The sequence below is a fragment of the Rutidosis leptorrhynchoides genome, chromosome 10 (genome assembly GCF_046630445.1).
Source record: "Rutidosis leptorrhynchoides isolate AG116_Rl617_1_P2 chromosome 10, CSIRO_AGI_Rlap_v1, whole genome shotgun sequence".
NCBI classification, from domain to species: domain Eukaryota; kingdom Viridiplantae; phylum Streptophyta; class Magnoliopsida; order Asterales; family Asteraceae; genus Rutidosis; species Rutidosis leptorrhynchoides.
This window is the reverse complement of record NC_092342.1, coordinates 122,183,622-122,204,799: the sequence shown is the minus strand read 5'-3', so window position 1 is coordinate 122,204,799 and position 21,178 is coordinate 122,183,622.

Below are 21,178 nucleotides of genomic sequence, written 5' to 3'. Positions count from 1 at the left end.
AAACATTTTTCGTCAAATGACAACCCAAACAGCCAGTTTTAGTACAATGGGACGGCGTCCCAAATGGCTAGACGGCGTCCCAAAATGAAGGGTGGGACGGCGTCCTGATATCCTAGACGGCGTCCAGGTTCAAAAGGTGGGACGGCGTCCCCAGTATCTGGACAGCGTCCTGATCAGTTTCCAGGCCCTGTTTGCTGTATTTCCTAAGTGCACGAACCAAATATCAAACTAACCTAATTTATGACTCGGAAACACTTAGAACATGTATCATATATCATCGGGAAGGTAAATTGACGAGGAAAACACCTAGACACATTTCATCAAGCAATTCAACACTTACAACAACCAAAAACCGTATTAAACATTCATAATCAAAGTTTCAAGTTCTAAAACGCATTTCATGATTCGGGAAACCAATTTACATGTATGATATGCGGTTTCGAAGGTAATCAAACACACATTGCAACCAAACTCTTATCTACAATATTTCATAGCATTTGGTGCATCAAAGTTCATATAAAGCTTATCAAACCCTAGTCAAGCATCACAAAAACAATAATCATGTTAATGAAGTTTCTTTAATCAACCTATACATCAACATGAAGCTAATGATGCTAGTAACACTTTTAAAACATGCACTTTAACAATCTAACGACATTTGATCATCCAAAATCAAGGATTTAGCAAGCAATTTTCATAATGAACTAGTTACACCAAAAACAACAAATCGAGCATACAAATTACATACACGACATTACAATGAGCCATAGACACTAATTAACATACTTTTAAGTCAAGAACACGAATTTAAAGAAATCTAGTGTTTTAGAAATGTTACCCAAAAGTGATGAAGTTGGCATCAAATCGAAGAGGATGAAGAGAGGATCACGAATATGTATTTTGTTTTGTTGCTAGCTCCTTATTCCGGATTTAGATGATGAATTTGTGTTTGAATGTTGAGAGGATTTGAAAGTAGTAAAAAGAGGAAGAGGAGGTGAAATGAATGGATGAAAAGGGGTTGACTCTTTGACCTAGTCAAATGTTTCAACCTTTGGCAAGTTTGGTCCCTCAACTTTAAACCGGGTGCGGGAATTACCTAAACGGGATAATTCAACGCATATTAACGGGATGTGTTATAAACATATAACGGAACTTAAATAGTTAAACGGAAAAGTAAACGGAAAAAGGCGGGATGTTACAAATAATAAGATTCCTAATACGATTCCAAACATAATAAACAAACAACTCATGAAATGAATAAATTAGCAGAATTATATAATCTCACAGAAAATATTAACATAACACAAATTAATTTAAGAGAAATGAACAACTTAAATAAAATCCAATATGAAATAAAAGAAAAAGCTTTTATAAAAATAATTAAAAAAATTAAATAATTTGAACAAATCCTAGAAATAGAAACAAACAAAAATAAAAGATGTTCAACCAAGGATAATATCTATAATGATTATTATAAAATTAACAAAAAAGAAGCACTCAGTGTAGCGCTCATGTGACAGTTAGTCATAGAAAGGAAATATGTTATGATTGGTGATTGGGAATGACTTTACTAGTGGATAATCCCTCATCCCCACCCCCAACCCCCCCCCCCCCCCCCCCCCCACACCATCAAATTGGAGGTCACGGGTAATTTTACGTGTTATTATGCCTACATATAATGATGTAGGATCGATCCTGCATCATATAATTTTTATATATTTATCTCAACTTCTCAACTCGTAAATCCAATATCCATCAACCCATTTAACTTTCCGGGTCAAACACAAGTCAAGATTTGGGATGTTAGACTATATTTAGCCCATCTATTTTATCTATTGAACTTTGCCCATGTCACTACTAGGGCTTCGCATGTATTTGTATTTATATATCAGACAGTTTGTATGCTAGACCAATCAATTCAATAATACAATCACTATTCCCTCTAACATGGTATCAGATGCCTATTAACCTACCCAAAAAAAAAAAAACCTAAAATTCCCGCAGCTGCTACCAAAATTGGCCGTCGCTAGCCTGCAACACCATTTTCTATCCCCTATAACAATCTTCCACACTTATGTCTCCTATCTCCAAGTACCACCACGTGTTCTTCATATCCTATTATCCCATCCCAATTTGTAGTTTAAAAGAAAAAGAAAACACAAAAGCAAAAAGTCAAATCTCCCTGTTGAAGTCAACGATCTCATGCCTAGAAGTTTCGTTTCTGTTTTTGTTAATTGATTCTTCTTCCACGTAATTCCAAAAAAAAAAGAAATAAAAAAAAGAACAAAAGAAAAATTATTCTGCCATCATCCACGTAATTCACCATAGTGTGAAGTTAAAAGAGAAATCTTTTTTTTTATCATTAAACAATTCGTGGCTACTTCTTTAAAAAAAAAAATGTTCAGCACCAAGGGGCATGAAGGAAACTACACGCCTAATCATGATATTATTGCCCAACTTCTGAAAATAATTCAAGATCAACAGCAGCAGGCACAACAACAGACCCAATGCTCTTACACAGCCCAACCCAATTACGATGGTGCCGAGTGGCACATAGACATGGGTGCGTCTTCACATCTTACCTCATGCATTAATAATCTTAGTAATGTTTTTAATAATTGCAAATATTCATCAGTAGCCGTTGGTAACGGGAACACCATTCCCATCACTAACACCGGCTATAGCTTGTTACCCAATGCTCACCGACCGTTACGTTTAAATAATGTACTTGTAACTCCTAATATCGTTAAAAACCTCATTTTTGTTCGCCAATTTACTCGTGATAATCTTGTTTCCGTTGAATTTGATCCTTTTGGTTTTTCAGTGAAAGATTATATGACGCGTCGTTTGCTTCTCCGATGTGATAGAACCGGGGATCTCTAGCCACTTACATCACCCACCTCTTACTCTTCTCAACAAGCTTTTCTTTCTAGTCCAGTTACATGGCATCAGCGTCTCGGACATCCCGGACATGATGTTTTTCGAAGACTCCTTTCTAATAAAGATATTATTTGTGATAAATCATCATCCCCCGTTCTTTGCCATGCCTGTCAGCTTAGCAAACACGTACGACTCCCTTTTTCTATTTCTCGTTCTAACGTTAATGCTACTTTTGATATTATCCATTCAAATATATGGACATCTCCTGTTTCTAGTCTTAGTGGTTTAAAATATTATATTATATTTCTTGATCATTATTCACATTATGTATGGGCTTTTCCTTTACGCAATAAATCTGATGCACTGAATACATTCATACAATTTTGCGCCTTTGTACGAACTCAATTTAACCAAGAAATAGAAGCCTTTCAATGTGACAATGGGGGTGAATTTGATAACATTGCTTTTCATCAACTTCTCCAATCTAACGGTATCCAATTCCACTTTTCTTGCCCTTACACTTCTCAGTAAAACGGAAAATCCGAACGCATGCTTCGTACAATTAATAACCTCATTCGCACTCTTCTTTTTCAAGCTCATCTTCCACCGACTTATTGGGTAGAAGCCCTTCATATGGCTGCGTATCTCCTCAATATCCTACCATCATCCACCATTAACCACGAAACACCGCACGCACGCCTATACAAACAAAAACCCAACTATACCACACTTCGCGTCTTTGGATGCCTCTGCTATCCCCATCTCCCAACCACTAACAAACTCGTCCCACACTCTACTCCTTGTATTTTCTTATCCCTCCAATCATCGGGGTTACCGCTGCCTTGATCTCACCACTAACAAAATTATCCTCTCTCGCCATGTCACCTTCGACGAAACCTCCTTCCCTTTCGGATCTATGACACCCACTCAATCACCGTCTTATGACTTCCTTGATCCTCCACCGAGCTTATTCTCCCGATCATATCCTCTCCCTACTATGCCTTTCGGAGACACATCCTCCTCCTACTAAGGCTACAGATTCCTCACGCACTCTGCATCCCTCCACAGAGACTCAGCCTCCTTCTATTAAGGCTACCGCTACTGCACCCTCTCCACATCATATTATGGTGACTCAGCCTCCTCCTATTGAGGCTACTGCTAAAGCACCTTCCCCGCATCATACTACAGAGCCACAGCCTCCTCCTACCTAGGCTACACCTTCATCCACCACCACTTATCCCATGATTACTCACACACATCTCGGTACTAAACCTGTTCAACGTCTCAACCTTCACACCACCATCGTGTCACCTATCCATCGCACTTACCCTGAAGCCCTTACCGATCCTAACTGGAAACAAGCTATGACTGATGAATTTAATGCTTTAATTAACAACAGTACTTAGACACTTGTGCCCCGCCCATCGAAGACGAATATATTTCGCTCCATGTGGCTATTTAAACACAAGTTTAATGCAGATGGTAATTTGAGCAGGTACAAGGCTCGACTCGTTGCTAACGGTCACAGCCAACAGGTTGGCTTTGATTGTGATGAAACTTTTAGCCCGGTTGTCAAACCGGCATCGATACGCACTGTTCTCAGTTTGGCGGTTTCTCGACACTGGCCAGTTCACCAATTGGATGTCAAGAACGCCTTCCTTCATAGGCAGCTTTTCGAGACGGTTTATATGCACCAACCACCAGGGTTTTGGGATCCTAGATACTCGGATCATGTCTGCTTAATGCAGAAATCTCTATATGGCCTTAAATAGGCCACACGTGCCTGGTTTCAGCGCTTTGCAGGATATGCCCAGCGGATTGGTTTTCACCAAAGCCGTTGTGATACGTCTCTCTTTATCTATCACCAGGGATCTGATACAGCCTATCTGCATCTGTATGTTGATGATATTGTGCTGACTGGCTCTTCTACTAGTCTACTTCAGCGGATTATTTCTTCCTTACATAAGGAATTTGCTATGACTAATTTGGGTCCCTTGAACTACTTTCTTGGGATTACGCCCCCCACTACTTCTGACATGTTTCTCTCTCAGAAACAATATGCTGCCGAGATTATCGAGCGAGCCGACATGTCCACTTGCCATCCCTGCAGGACCCTGGTTGAACCGGGTGCCAAGCTTACTAGTCATGGACCTCCTGTCAAGGATCCGACTGTAGTGACCCGTCCTAATCCATCTGGACGAAGTCTTCAAAAGTTAGTCCCATTGCAATGATCGACTCCAATTAATATCTTTAAAATGAGCAAATGTACAGCGAAAGGTTTCTTTCATACCTGAGAATAAACATGCTTAAAAGTGTCAACCAAAAGGTTGGTGAGTTCATTAGTTTATCATAAACATTCATTTCAATAATTTTAATAGACCACAAGATTTCATTTTTACATTACACATAACCTGTGTAATAAAATAATACACATAACTTGTGTTTAAAAATCATTCATATGGTAAACACCTGGTAACCGACATTAACAAAATGCATCTAGAATATCCCCCTCATTTCGGAACTCTCATCGGACATGATAAAATCGAAGTAATAAAGCATCCGTAACTCGGATGAGGTTTGTTAGGCCCAATAGATCTATCTTTAGGATTCGCGTCAATTAGGGTTTCTGTTCCCTAATTCTTAGATTACCAGACTAAAAAGGGTGATATCCGGTATAATAATCCAACCATAGAATGTAGTTTCAATTACTTGTGTCTATTTCGTAAAACAGATATAAAAGCAGCGCATGTATTCTCAGTCCCAAAAATATATATTGCAAAAACATTTAAAAAGGGAGCAAATGAAACTCACGATACGATATTTTATAGTAAAAATATGCATACGACGGAACTGAACAATGCAAGGTTGGCCTCGGATTCACGAACCTATATCAGTTTTATATATATTAAAACATATAATGAATATATAATGGTATTCAACCCAGTTTATATATATATATATATATATATATATATATATATATATATATATATATATATATATATATATATATATATTAATTATATAATATATTACTTATTTAAAATAATAATATATTTATTATTTTAAATGTTATATATCTATATATATTATGTTTGTATTAAAATAGTAAGTTGGATATACTTATGATATATGTAATAATTATATTTTTTTATATATATATCTTTTGTTTGTTAAAATAATAATTATGATAATACTAAAATAATGATAATAATACTAGTAATTAGATTTAATAATGATATTGATAATAATAATTTTGATAATAACATTTGTCATTTTATTTGTAGTAATAATACTAATAATAATACTAATGTTAATAATAATAATAATAATAATAATAATAATAATAATAATAATAATAATAATAATAATAATAATAATAATAATAATGATACTTATATTAATTTTAATATTGATAATAATAATAATAATAATACTTATATTAATAATAATAATAAAATGTTAAAATAAATAATAATAATAATAATAATAATAATAATAATAATAATATTAATATTAATATTAATAAATATAATAATTATAATACTTATATCATAATCCGTTTATACCCATGAATATATAAAAACTTTTATTTATATGTTATATTATTGATTTTTATAATATGTCCAATATTACAATTACATATTACATATTATACTAATAATATGGTTTTAATTTAAGTCTTATCCATACATATACTTATATGTACATATATACATGAAGATATGAATTTATCGGTTAGGTAATATAACGAACCCTTTTATTATACATATACATATATATGAAGATACTTATTATATAAAAATATTTCATCTCCCGTTGAGGTAACCAAAATTCTATATATTTATATCAATTTATAATACTTATCATGTTTGAATATAATTTTTATAATTATATATATATTTTATACATAAAATTAAAAGTTTAACTTTTGTAGTTTATACCTTTGAACAAGGGTACGAGAAAAACAAGATACGAGTGTTGGTTGCGGGTTGTGGAGTTCAACAGAAAGCATAAAGCAGAAAAACTCGAGCAGTAGAAATCATTTGAAACACCAACAATATCAAAAGAATAGCAGTGATACACGACTTGTGAGTACTGGGCCTCGTTTCAGCCCAACAGACCACCAGAAACTGGGCCACGGCCCAATATCTAATACAACAAGAACTTGGCTCAATAGAAAAAGGTACACGGCCCAACTACAAATATAAATACCTCGGCCCAACTAGAAAACAGAAATAGAGTGGCCTAATTAGAAAATGGGAATACGGCAGCCATAAGATGAAATAGATTTCTTATATATATATATATATATATATATATATATATATATATATATATATATATATATATATATATATATATATATATATACATATATATATATATATATATATATACATATATATATATATATATATATATATACATATATATATATATATACATACATACATATATATATATATATATACATATATAAAATTTTTTATTAGCAGCCTACACCTGGAAGATATACGCATACCTACAACTGTTTTCTCTTTTTCTTTATATGTAAACAGTCGGCGTATAACAACAGATGGATTTGCAGGTTTTCCATGGGTTTTCGATTTACACAGGATACGTAAAACATTGCAGCGTAAGCTCGAGTGATTTGGGTTGTCGATGGTGGCGTTTCTGAAATGTCCCGTTCATATTGATTATAAACGTTCCATATTAATTGATTTCGTTGCGAGGTTTTGACCTCTATATGAGACGTTTTTCAAACACTGCATTCATTTTTAAAATAACCATAACCTTTATTTTATCAATAAAGGTTTTAAAAACATTACGTAGATTATCAAATAATGATAATCTAAAATATACTGTTTACACACGACCATTACATAATGGTTTACAATAGAAATATATTACATCGACATATGTTTCTTGAATGCAGTTTTTACACAATATCATACAAACATGGACTCCAAATCTTGTCCTTATTTTAGTATGCAACAGCGGAAGCTCTTAATATTCACCTGAGAATAAACATGCTTTAAACGTCAACAAAAATGTTGGTGAGTTATAGGTTTAACCTATATATATCAAATCGTAACAGTAGACCACAAGATTTCATATTTCAATACACATCCCATACATAGAGATAAAAATCATTCATATGGTGAACACCTGGTAACCGACATTAACAAGATGCATATATAAGAATATCCCCATCATTCCGGGACACCCTTCGGATATGATATAAATTTCGAAGTACTAAAGCATCCGGTACTTTGGATGGGGTTTGTTAGGCCTAATAGATCTATCTTTAGGATTCGCGTCAATTAGGGTGTCTGTTCCCTAATTCTTAGATTACCAGACTTAATAAAAAGGGGCATATTCGATTTCGATAATTCAACTATAGAATGTAGTTTCACGTACTTGTGTCTATTTTGTAAATCATTTATAAAACCTGCATGTATTCTCATCCCAAAAATATTAGATTTTAAAAGTGGGACTATAACTCACTTTCACAGATATTTCCTTCCTCGAAAATAAGACTTGGCCACGGATCGATTCACGAACCTATAACAAATATGTACATATATATCAAAGTATGTTCAAAATATATTTACAACACTTTTAATACATTTTGATGTTTTAAGTTTATTAAGTCAGCTGTCCTCGTTAGTAACCTACAACTAGTTGTCCCCATTTAGATGTATAGAAATAAATCGATATATATTATCTTGAATCAATCCACGACCCAGTGTATACACGTCTCAGGCTAGATCACAATTCAAAGTATACATATTTTTGGAATCAACCTCAACCCTATATAGCTAACTCCAACATTACTGCATATAGAGTGTCTATGGTTATTCCAAATAATATATATACATGGGTCGATATGATATGTCAAAATATTTGAATACGTGTCTATGGTATCCCAAAATTACATAATATATTAGAATACATGTATAATACAATATAAGTTAGCTAGGATATGATTTGTATAGAATTGTTAATATTTCCCGTAGCTACAAAAATCAAAAAATATCCAATCTTGTTTTACCCATAACTTCTTCATTTTAAATCCGTTTTGAGTGAATCAAATTGCTATGGTTTCATATTGAACTCTATTTTATGAATCTCAATAGAAAAAGTATAGGTTTATAGTCAGAAATATAAGTTACAAGTCATTTTTGTAAGAGGTAGTCATTTCAGTCGAAAGAACGACGTCTTGATGACCGTTTTGAAAAACATACTTCCACTTTGAGTTTAACCATGATTTTTGGATATAGTTTCATGTTCATAAGAAAAATCATTTTCCCAGAAGAACAACTTTTAAATCAAAGTTTATCATAGTTTTTAATTATCAAACCCAAAACAGCCCGCGGTGTTACTACGACGGCGTATGTCCAGTTTTACGGTGTTTTTCGTGTTTCCAGGTTTTAAATCATTAAGTTAGCATATCATATAGATATAGAACATGTGTTTAGTTGATTTTAAAAGTCAAGTTAGAAGGATTAACTTTTGTTTGCGAACAAGTTTAGAATTAACTAAACTATGTTCTAGTGATTTCAAGTTTAAACCTTCGAATAAGATAGCTTTATATGTATGAATCGAATGATGTTAAGAACATCATTACTACCTCAAGTTTTGTGGATAAACCTACTGGAAAAGAGACAAATGGATCTAGCTTTAAAGGATCTTGGATGGCTTGAAAGTTCTTGAAGTAGAATCATGACACGAAAACAAGTTCAAGTAAGATTTCCACTCGAAATAAGATTGTTATAGTTATAGAAATTGAATCAAAGTTTGAATATGAGTATTACCTTGTATTAGAAAGATATATTACTGTAAATAAGAAAGATTTCTTGAGGTTGGATGATCACTCTACAAGATTGGAAGTAAGCTAGCAAACTTGGAAGTATTCTTGATTTTATGAAACTAGAACTTGTAGAATTTATGAAGAACACTTAGAACTTGAAGATAGAACTTGAGAGAGATCAATTAGATGAAGAAAATTGAAGAATGAAAGTGTTTGTAGGTGTTTTTGGTCGTTGGTGTATGGATTAGATATAAAGGATATGTAATTTTGTTTTCATGTAAATAAGTCATGAATGATTACTAATATTTTTGTAATTTTATGAGATATTTCATGCTAGTTGCCAAATGATGGTTCCCACATATGTTAGGTGACTCACATGGGCTGCTAAGAGCTGATCATTGGAGTGTATATACCAATAGTACATACATCTAAAATCTGTGTATTGTACGAGTACGAATACGAGTGCATACGAGTAGAATTGTTGATGAAACTGAATGAGGATGTAATTGTAAGCATTTTTATTAAGTAGAAGTACTTTAGTCGTTAAGTCATCGTTAGTCGTTACATGTAAGTGTTGTTTTGAAACCTTTAGGTTAACGATCTTGTTAAATGTTGTTAACCCAATGTTTATAATATCAAATGAGATATTAAATTATTATATTATTATGATATTATGATGTATGAATATCTCTTAATATTATATATATATATATTAAATGTCGTTACAATGATAATCGTTACATATATGTCTCGTTTCAAAATCATTAAGTTAGTAGTCTTGTTTTTACATATATAGTTCATTGTTAATATGCTTAATGATATGTTTACTTATCATAATATCATGTTAACTATATATATATATATATATCCATATATATGTCATCATATAGTTTTTACAAGTTTTAATGTTCGTGAATCACAGGTCAACTTGGGTGGTCAATTGTCAATATGAAACCTATTTCAATTAATCAAGTCTTAATAAGTTTGTTTGCTTAACATTTTGAAAACACTTAATCATGTAAATAACAATTTCATTTAATATATATATATATATATATATATATATATATATATATATATATATATATATATATATATATATATATATATATATATATATATGTATATATATATATATATATATATATATATATATATATATATATATATATATATATAAACATGGAAAAGTTCGGGTCACTACAGTACCTACCCGTTAAATAAATTTCGTCCCGAAATTTTAAGCAGTTGGAGGTGTTGACGTATCTTCTGGAAATAAATGCGGGTATTTCTTCTTCATCTGAGCTTCTCGTTCCCAGGTGAACTCGGGTCCTCTACGAGCATTCCATCGAACCTTAACAATTGGTATCTTGTTTTGCTTAAGTCTTTTAACCTCACGATCCATTATTTCGACGAGTTCTTCGATGAATTGAAGTTTTTCGTTGATTTGGATTTCATCTAATGGAATAGTGAGATCTTCTTTAGCAAAACATTTCTTCAAATTCGAGACGTGGAAAGTGTTATGTACAGCCGCGAGTTGTTGAGGTAACTCAAGTCGGTAAGTTACTGGTCCGACACGATCAATAATCTTGAATGGTCCAATATACCTTGGATTTAATTTCCCTCGTTTACCAAATCGAACAACGCCTTTCCAAGGTGCAACTTTAAGCATGACCATCTCTCCAATTTCAAATTCTATATCTTTTCTTTTAATGTCAGCGTAGCTCTTTTGTCGAATTTGGGCGATTTTCAACCGTTGTTGAATTTGGATGATCTTCTCGGTAGTTTCTTGTATTATCTCCGGACCCGTAATATTTCTATCCCCCACTTCACTCCAACAAATCGGAGACCTGCACTTTCTACCATAAAGTGCTTCAAACGGCGCCATCTCAATGCTTGAATGGTAGCTGTTGTTGTAGGAAAATTCTGCTAACGGTAGATGTCGATCCCAACTGTTTCCGAAATCAATAACACATGCTCGTAGCATGTCTTCAAGCGTTTGTATCATCCTTTCGCTCTGCCCATCAGTTTGTAGATGATAGGCAGTATTCATGTCTAGACGAGTCCCCAATGCTTGTTGCAACGTCTGCCAGAACCTTGAAACAAATCTACCATCCCTATCAGAGATAATAGAGACGAGTATTCCATGTCTGGAGACAACCTCCTTCAAATACAATCGCGCCAACTTCTCCAATTTGTCATCTTCTCTCATTGGCAGGAAGTGTGCTGACTTGGTGAGACGATCAACTATTACCCAAATAGTATCATAACCACTTGCAGTCCTTGGCAATTTAGTAATGAAATCCATGGTAATGTTTTCCCATTTCCATTTCGGGATTTCAGGTTATTGTAGTAGACCTGATGGTTTCTGATGTTCAGCTTTGACCTTAGAACACGTCAAACATTCTCCTACATATTTAGCAATATCGGCTTTCATACCCGGCCACCAAAAGTGTTTCTTTTGAGATCTTTATACATCTTCCCCGCTCCGGGATGTATTGAATATCTGGTTTTATGTGCTTCTTTAAGTACCATTTCTCTCACATCTCTAAACCTTGGTACCCAAATTCTATCAGTCTTATATCGGATTTCGTCTTCCCGAATATTAAGATGTTTCTCTGATCCTTTGGGTATCTTATTCTTCAACTTTCCTTCTTTTACAACCCCCTATTGCGCCTCCTTTATTTGAGTAGTAAGGTTAGTACGAATAATTATATTCATAGCTTTTAGCCGTATAGGTTCTCTGTCCTTTCTACTCAAAGTGTCGGCTACCACATTCGCCTTCCCTGGGTGGTATCGAATCTCAAAATCATAATCATTCAACAGTTCAATCCACCTGCGTTGTCTCATATTCAGTTGCTTCTGATTAAATATATGTTGGAGACTTTTGTGGTCGGTATATATAATACTTTTGACCCCAAATAAATAATGCCTCCAAGTCTTTAATGTAAAAACAACTGCACCCAATTCCAAATCGCGAGTTGTATAATTTTGCTCGTGAATCTTCAATTGTCTAGACGCATAAGCAATCACCTTCGTTCGTTGCATTAATACACAACCGAGACCTTGCTTTGATGCATCACAATAAATCACAAAATCATCATTCCCTTCAGGCAATGACAATATAGGTACCGTAGTTAGCTTTTTCTTCAATAACTGAAACGCCTTCTCTTGTTCATCCTTCCATTCAAATTTCTTCCCTTTATGCGTTAATGCAGTCAAGGGTTTTGCTATTTTGGAGAAATCTTGGATGAATCTTCTGTAGTAACCAGCCAATCCTAAAAATTGACGTATATGCTTCGGAGTTTTTGGGGTTTCCCACTTTTCAACGGTTTCGATCTTTTCCGGGTCCACCTGGATACCTTCTTTGTTCACTATGTGATCGAGGAATTGAACTTCTTCCAACCAAAATGCACACTTTGAAAACTTAGCGTACAGTTTTTCTTTCCTCAATACTTCTAGCACTTTTCTCAAATGTTCTTCGTGCTCTTGATCATTCTTTGAGTAAATAAGTATGTCATTGATGAAAACAATGACAAACTTGTCAAGATATGGCCCACACACTCGGTTCATAAGGTCCATAAATACAGCTGGTGCGTTAGTCAATCCAAACGGCATAACCATAAACTCGTAATGACCATAACGCGTCCTAAAAGCAGTCTTTGGAATATCATCCTCCTTCACCCGCATTTGATGATATCCAGAACGTAAATCGATCTTCGAATAAACATACGAGCCTTGTAGTTGATCAAATAAGTCGTCGATTCTCGGTAGTGGGTAGCGGTTCTTGATGGTAAGTTTGTTCAACTCTTGGTAGTCGATACACAACCTGAATGTACCATCTTTCTTCTTGACAAACAAAACAGGAGCTCCCCACGGTGATGTGCTTGGTTGAATGAAACCACGCTCTAAAAGTTCTTGTAGTTGGCTCTGAAGTTCCTTCATTTCGCTAGGTGCGAGTCTGTATGGAGCACGAGCTATTGGTGCAGCTCCCGGTACAAGGTCTATTTGAAATTCAACGGATCGGTGTGGAGGTAGTCCCGGTAATTCTTTCGGAAATACATCGGGAAATTCTTTTGTGACGGGAATATCATTGATGTTCTTTTCTTCGGAATTGACTTTCTCGACGTGTGCTAGCACAGCATAGCAACCTTTTCTTATTAGTTTTTGTGCCTTTAGGTTACTAATAAGATTTAACTTTGCGTTGCTCTTTTCTCCGTACACCATTAAGGGTTTTCCTTTTTCTCGTATAATGTGAATTGCATTTTTGTAACAAACGATCTCTGCTTTCACTTCTTTCAACCCGTCCATACCGATTATCACATCAAAACTCCCTAACTCTACTGGTATGAAGTCAATCTTAAATGTTTCGCTAACTAGTTTAATTTCTCGATTCCGACATATATTATCTGCTGAAATTAATTTACCATTTGCTAATTCGAGTAAAAAATTACTATCCAAAGGTGTCAATGGGCAACTTAATTTAGCACAAAATTCTCTACTTATATAGCTTCTATCCTCACCCGAATCAAATAAAACATAAGCAGATTTATCGTCAATAAGAAACGTACCCGTAACAAGCTCCGGCTCTTCCTGTGCTTCTGCCGCATTAATATTGAAAACTCTTCCACGGCCCTGCCCATTAGTATTCCCCTGATTCGGGCAATTTCTAATAATGTGGCTCAGTTTTCCACATTTATAACAAACAGCGTTGGTATTACTTGCTCCGACACTATTCGTTTCGGCATTACTTGTTCCGGCATTATTTGCTCCCTTAGTTCTGTTAAACTTTGGTCCGTAGACCTCACACTTTGTCGCACTATGACCATTTCTTTTACACCTGTTGCAAAATATCGTGCAAAACCCCTGGTGATTTTCTTCACACCTATGAGATGGCTGTTTTTGGTTTTTATTGCCATTGTTGTTATTGAGGTTGTTGTTGTTGTGCCATTTGTTGTAGTTACGATTGATGTTGCGATTGTTGGGATAGTTGTTGTTGTTTTGGTGACTCTTATCACCATTTTCCTCCCACTTTCTTTTGACTAACTTCACGTTGGCCTCTTCGGCCGCCTGTTCTTTAATTCTTCCCTCAATCTGGTTCACTAGTTTGTGAGCCATTCTACATGCCTTTTGTATGGAGGCAGGCTCGTGTGAAATTATATCTTCTTGGATTCTCTCCGGTAACCCTTTCACAAACGCGTCGATCTTCTCTTCCTCATATTCGAACGCTCTCGGAAACAATAGGCACAATTCTGTGAATCGTCTTTTGTACGAAGTAATATCGAATCCCCGTGTTCGTAACCCTCTAAGTTCTGACTTGAGCTTATTGACCTCGGTTCTGGGACGGTACTTCTCGTTCATAAAGTGCTTGAATGCTGACCACGGTAGCGCGTAAGCAGCATCTTATCCCACTTGCTCTAGATAGGTATTCCACCATGTTAATGCAATACCTGTGAAGGTATGCGTAGCATACTTCACTTTGTCTCCTTCAGCACACTTACTTATGGCAAACACCGATTCAACTTTCTCGGTCCACCGTTTCAATCCGATTGGTCCTTCGGTCCCATCAAATTCTGAAGGTTTGCAGGCAGTGAATTCCTTGTAGGAGCATCCTACACGATTTCTTGCGCCGTTAGCTGTATTGCTAGATTCAGAGTTATTGTTGGTATGTAGCGCAGCCTGTACTACGGCTATGTTTGCAGCAAGAAAGGTACGAAATTCCTCTTCGTTCATATTCATGGTGTGTCGAGTAGTCGGTGCCATTTCCTTCAAAATAGACAACTGAATCGAGTTAATCATACAGAATATTAAGAGTAGTCAATAGTATCTCGTAGCATAATATGAACTCATTTATAAAAGCTTTTTCTTCATATTAGCATTTTATAAGTTTAAATTCGAGTACTACCTACCCGTTAAGTTTATACTTAGTAGCTAATATACAATTCAACTACTACAATTCCATATGAAAAACTGATTATAATAATATATCACATATAAATATTCTTCAAACTTACAACTTCGCTATATTACATATAACATGAAATATAGTACACTATTATACATGACAGTTTTGAAGATAAATCTAGTTAATACGCAAGTTGTTCAGCAAATGAAATAAAGACACGTAATTCATAAGTCCAGAAACAAGTCATGCATTCTGGTTTTACTAAGACGACTTCCCATCCTTGGTCTTGTGAAAAATAACCGTTATGCCATTAGCTAGGCAGCATGTTGTAATGTCGTCAAAAGGACGAGGGTTTCGTAATGTCCAACAGCCCCGTAATAATCTAAAAACCTTGTTTCTCACCCCAACTACTGAATCCGTCACTTGTGGGAATGTTTTATTTAAAAGCTGCAATCCGATGTTCTTTTTCTCACTTTGGTAAGAAGCGAACATCACTAAACCGTAAGCATAACATGCTTCTTTATGTTACATGTTAGAAGCTCTTTCTAATTCACGAAATCCTATGTTGGGATATGTTGAGTCAAAATAGGTTCTTAACCCGTATCGTAAAATTGCATTTAGGTTCCCCGCATTTAATGCTTTAAAGAAAACACGGCGTAACTTACGGTCTCCCCAATGTGATATACCCCACCTATCAAAGGAAAGCCTTTTATAAACTAAGGCATTTCCGGAAAGTCTTTCAAATGTTTGACAAGTTAATTTCACCAAAACTAAATGTGCTGATGAATTCTGACCGACTCTAGACAAGATTTCCTCAATCATATCCTCTGGTAGGTCTTCTAAAATATTCGGTTGTCTACCCTTAACATCCATTTTGTTTTTATACTGTAAAATAGACAAGGATTAGATTCGTAATAACAAACAATACAAGCAATTTTTACATAGAACATAAAAGTACAAGCACACTACAATACATTTATTACACAACACGCTCACACCCCTTTAATCTGAATCACTGGTTTCTTCTTCTTCTTCGGACTTGGTTCTTTTTCCTAATCTTCTAGGGATATATGATGTTCCTTTAATACGAGTGGTCGTTTTCCACATTGGTTTAGAAAAACCTAGTGGTTTAGAGGTTCCCGGGTTATTTTCACGATATTGAAAATACGGGTGTTGACGGTACATATAAAGTTCATCGGGGTTGGAATCAGATTTCTCTATTTTGATGCCTTTTCCCTTATTATTTTATTTGCCTCATTAAATTGGGTCGGGGAAATTTCTATAACATCATCAGAATCCTCATCAGGATCCGATTCATCGGAAAATTGGTAATTTTTCCAATATTTTGCTTCCTTAGCGGAAACACCATTGACCATTATTAACTTTGGTCCATTGGTTGAGGATTTTCTTTTATTTAACCGGTTTTCTGTGGTTCCTACTATTTCCCCCCTCCGGAACCTCTTCTTCTTCCGGTTCCTCTTCTTCTGGTTCCTCTTCTTCCGGTTTCTCTTCTTCCGGTTCCGTTTCCTCTTCTTCCGGTTCTTCGGGAACTTGTGAATCTTGCCAATATATATTCGACTCTTCGTTATTATTAGGTGAGTCAATGGGATTTGTGCTAGAGGAAGACATCTATCACACAATATCAAATATGTTAAGAGATTAATATATCACATAATATTTACATTTTAATAATATATAGTTTCCAACAAAAATGTTAAGCAATCATTTTTAAAGAAAATACGGTCGAAGTCCAGACTCGCTAATGCATCCTAACAAACTCGATAAGACACACTAATGGAAATTTTCTGGTTCTCTAAGACCAACGCTCAGATACCAACTGAAATGTCCCGTTCATATTGATTGTAAACGTTCCATATTAATTGATTTCGTTGCGAGGTTTTGACCTCTATATGAGACATTTTTCAAAGACTGCATTCATTTTTAAAACAACCATAACCTTTATTTTATCAATAAAGGTTTTAAAAACATTACGTAGATTATCAAATAATGATAATCTAAAATATACTGTTTACACAAGACCATTACATAATAGTTTACAATAGAAATATATTACATCGACATATGTTTCTTGAATGCAGTTTTTACACAATATCATACAAACATGGTCTCCAAATCTTGTCCTTATTTTAGTATGCAACAGCGGAAGCTCTTAATATTCACCTGAGAATAAACATGCTTTAAACGTCAACAAAAATGTTGGTGATTTATAGGTTTAACCTATATATATCAAATCGTAACAGTAGACCACAAGATTTCATATTTCAATACACATCCCATACATAGAGATAAAAATCATTCATATGGTGAACACCTGGTAACCGACATTAACAAGATGCATATATAAGAATATCCCCATCATTCCGGGACACCCTTCGGATATGATATAAATTTCGAAGTACTAAAGCATCCGGTACTTTGGATGGGGTTTGTTAGGCCCAATAGATCTATCTTTAGGATTCGCGTCAATTAGGGTGTCTGTTCCCTAATTCTTAGATTACCAGACTTAATAAAAAGAGGAATATTCGATTTCGATAATTCAACCATAGAATGTAGTTTCACGTACTTGTGTCTATTTTGTAAATCATTTATAAAACCTGCATGTATTCTCATCCCAAAAATATTAGATTTTAAAAGTGGGACTATAACTCACTTTCACAGATATTTCCTTCCTCGGAAATAAGACTTGGCCACGGATCGATTCACGAACCTATAACAAATATGTACATATATATCAAAGTATGTTCAAAATATATTTACAACACTTTTAATACATTTTGATGTTTTAAGTTTATTAAGTCAGATGTCCTCGTTAGTAACCTACAACTAGTTGTCCATAGTTAGATGTACAAAAATAAATCGATATATATTATCTTGAATCAATCCACGACCCAGTGTATACACGTCTCAAGCTAGATCACAACTCAAAGTATACATATTTTTGGAATCAACCTCAACCCAGTATAGCTAACTCCAACAATACTGCATATAGAGTGTCTATGGTTGTTCCAAATAATATATATACATGGGTCGATATGATATGTCAAAACATTTGCATACGTGTCTATGGTATCCCAAGATTACATAATATATTAGAATACATGTATAATACAATATAAGTTAGCTAGGATATGATTTGTATAGAATTGTTAATATTTCCCGTAGCTACAAAAATCAAAAAATATCCAATCTTGTTTTACCCATAACTTCTTCATTTTAAATCCGTTTTGAGTGAATCAAATTGCTATGGTTTCATATTAAATTCTATTTTATGAATCTAAACAGAAAAAGTATAGGTTTATAGTCAAAAATATAAGTTATAAGTCGTTTTTGTAAGAGATAGTCATTTCAGTCGAAAGAACGACGTCTTGATGACCATTTTGAAAAATATACTTCCACTTTGAGTTTAACCATGATTTTTGGATATAGTTTCATGTTCATAAGAAAAATCATTTTCCCAGAAGAACAACTTTTAAATCAAAGTTTATCATAGTTTTTAATTATCAAACCCAAAACAGCCCTCGGTGTTACTACGACGGCGTATGTCCAGTTTTACGGTGTCTTTCGTGTTTCCAGGTTTTAAATCATTAAGTTAGCATATCATATAGATATAGAACATGTGTTTAGTTGATTTTAAAAGTCAAGTTAGAAGGATTAACTTTTGTTTGAGAACAAGTTTAGAATTAACTAAACTATGTTCTAGTGATTTCAAGTTTAAACCTTCGAATAAGATAGCTTTATATGTATGAATCGAATGATGTTAAGAACATCATTACTACCTCAAGTTTTGTGGATAAACCTACTGGAAAAGGGACAAATGGATCTAGCTTCAAAGGATCTTGGATGGCTTGAAAGTTCTTGAAGTAGAATCATGACACGAAAACAAGTTCAAGTAAGATTTCCACTCGAAATAAGATTGTTATAGTTATAGAAATTGAATCAAAGTTTAAATATGAGTATTACCTTGTATTAGAAAGATATCTTACTTTAACTAAGAAAGATTTCTTGAGGTTGGATGATCACTCTACAAGATTGGAAGTAAGCTAGCAAACTTGGAAGTATTCTTGATTTTATGAAACTAGAACTTGTAGAATTTATGAAGAACACTTAGAACTTGAAGATAGAACTTGAGAGAGATCAATTAGATGAAGAAAATTGAAGAATGAAAGTGTTTGTAGGTTTTTTTGGTCGTTGGTGTATGGATTAGGTATAAAGGATATGTAATTTTGTTTTTATGTAAATAAGTCATGAATGATTACTAATATTTTTGTAATTTTATGAGATATTTCATGCTAGTTGCCAAATGATGGTTCCCACATGTGTTAGGTGACTCACATGGGCTGCTAAGAGCTGATCATTGGAGTGTATATACCAATAGTACATACATCTAAAATCTGTGTATTGTACGAGTATGAATACGGGTGCATACGAGTAGAATTGTTGATGAAACTGAATGAGGATGTAATTGTAAGCATTTTTGTTAAGTAGAAGTACTTTAGTCGTTAAGTCATCGTTGTTAACGATCTTGTTAAATGTTGTTAACCCAATGTTTATAATATCAAATGAGATTTTAAATTATTATATTATCATGATATTATGATGTATGAATATCTCTTAATATGATATATATACATTAAATGTCGTTACAACGATAATCGTTACATATATGTCTCGTTTCAAAATCATTAAGTTAGTAGTCTTGTTTTTACATATATAGTTCATTGTTAATATACTTAATGATATGTTTACTTATCATAATATCATGTTAACTATATATATATATATATATATATATATATATATATATATATATATATATATATATATATCCATATATATGTCATCATATAGTTTTTACAAGTTTTAACGTTCGTGAATCACCGGTCAACTTGGGTGGTCAATTGTCTAAATGAAACCTATTTTAATTAATCAAGTCTTAACAAGTTTGATTGCTTAACATGTTGGAAACACTTAATCATGTAAATAACAATTTCATTTAATATATATATAAACATGGAAAAGTTCGGGTCACTACAGTTTCAATAGTGGTTCACAATGAAGAAGAAACAAGGAACAAAGTATATAGAGGAGGATGGTGGTTGATGGTGTTAAACAGATGTGGTAAAGTGGGTTTCACAATAATGGGTTAACCGATGGTGGTGGTGGTGGTTGTAGATTAAAGGTGGTGGTAGTTGTGGGAGGTTGTGGTTGATGGTGGTTATTGGTTCCTCCTTGGCTCGAACAAAAAATATGAATAATAGCAGTCGGATCCGAGTGTTGGTTGTTCATAAAGGAAAACAGAAAGTATTACTTTGTAATGGAAAGTTTAACAGCAAAGTTGTTGTAGCGAGAAAAATAATACACATCAGCAGATTAGCTCGATTTGAAACAGAAAAAAAATGATTGTAGTAGCAGGTTCATGATTGGTGTTTGGTTGAGGTGTATACGTTTTAAAGCCGTGATAAACAGCAGCTCAAGGTGACTGTTATCGACGGACAGAAGTAGTGAAAGAATTAGCAGCAGTTTTTGGGTTGTTTTTCATGACAATGGAACAAGAG